Source organism: Neofelis nebulosa, chromosome 3 (assembly GCF_028018385.1).
Source record: "Neofelis nebulosa isolate mNeoNeb1 chromosome 3, mNeoNeb1.pri, whole genome shotgun sequence".
NCBI classification, from domain to species: domain Eukaryota; kingdom Metazoa; phylum Chordata; class Mammalia; order Carnivora; family Felidae; genus Neofelis; species Neofelis nebulosa.
Window position 1 is genome coordinate 61723446 of NC_080784.1, and position 1474 is coordinate 61724919.

The window sequence follows — 1474 nt, forward strand, 5'->3', positions numbered from 1 at the left end:
AAAAAAAAAGGAAAAGCTCAGTGAATCTTATGTAGGCTAATCACAGATATGACCATAGCAAAAAATATTTTAATAAATTTTTTGAAATCCAGGAATAGTGAGAAATTTAAATTTTATTATAAAAGCAGCCAGAGAGAAAAGAAACACAATACAAATAGAAAAACAAAAATATACACGGTCATCTCTCAAAAGAGTAATGTTACCCAAATGAAAGTGAAACAGTGGCCTTGCACACACAGCCACCTTGGAGGTACCCATGCTACCCAGCCATGGTTAACCCCAGCATATTCCTTGGATAGTGATTCCTTGGGCTGTGTCTCCATTGAGCTGATTACAGACAAAGTTCCAAAAACAACAGAAAATTTCCTTCTCTGAGCTCTGAGGAGAAATGATTTGGTTATAAAAGTGCCTGCTTTCACAAGATTATTCTGGGATTTAAGTGCAAGGGTCGTGACTTCACATGCCATGATGGCACTGGGAAGAAGTCAACCTATGGGGAGAAATTTGATGATGAAAATTTCATCCTGAAGCATACAAGTCCTAGCATCTTGTCCATGCCATATGCTAGACCCAACATAGATGATTCCCAGTTTTTAATCAGCACTGCAAAGACTGAGTAGTTGGATGGCAAGCATGTGGTCTTTGGCAAGGTGAAAAAGGGCATGAATATTGTGGAAACCATGGAGAACTTTGGGCCCAGGAATAGCAAGAACAGCAAGATCCCCATTGCTGACTGTGGACAAATCTAATAAATTTGACTTGTGTTTTATCTTAACTACCAGGCCATTCCTTCTATTGCTCAGAAAAGTACCCCTTTGCCTCAATCTGCTTAAAATATCCATAATCTTTATGCTTTCATTACAATTCTGTGGCCTCCATATTTTCCTTATTCCCCTCCAAATCTGGCTGGATTGCAGATTTAAGGCTTTGATGGTGAAATAAAAACTAAACACAACAACAACAAAACAAAGAATAATGGAAGAACATCTTCAAAGTGCTGAAAGAAAAAAAAATGTGCCAAACTCTAAATTTCTATACAGTATAAATATCATTTAAAAATGAATGTGACTCGGTCAAGAGTGCTTCAGTCCCAGCTTGGTGGGCCCTGCCCCTAAAAGACCAGCACAAACCTGGCCCACACCACTTCTTTAAAGCCTAGTGTTTTAAAAGTCAGTGGGTTTGGCTGGGATAGAACCCAGAGGGCACTGTAATGCTTCTGGAGACAAGGCAGGCAAACAACCCCAGGGGCAGACAGCTTGGAAACAGCAATCTGAAAAACACATGAGACACACAGTGGGGAGATTATTTGATCTTCTCAGAGCCTGATCCTGAGAGGCAGCATTCATAGAGATGCCGCTCAGAAAGAAAGGAACTGGCTGAGGCCATTTTTTTCTCCCCCACCCCCCAACATAAACAGCGAGACACCTGGGGGAAGCAGCCCAGCATCAACACTGGATGCCTAACTGCTTACACC

At 41.1% G+C, this 1474-nt stretch overlaps 1 pseudogene; it reads left to right on the forward strand.

Annotated features, from left to right (window-relative positions):
• The first annotated feature begins 269 nt into the window (after positions 1-269).
• Positions 270-749, forward strand: LOC131506106 (peptidyl-prolyl cis-trans isomerase A-like; annotated as a pseudogene).
• The last annotated feature ends 725 nt before the right edge of the window (positions 750-1474 follow it).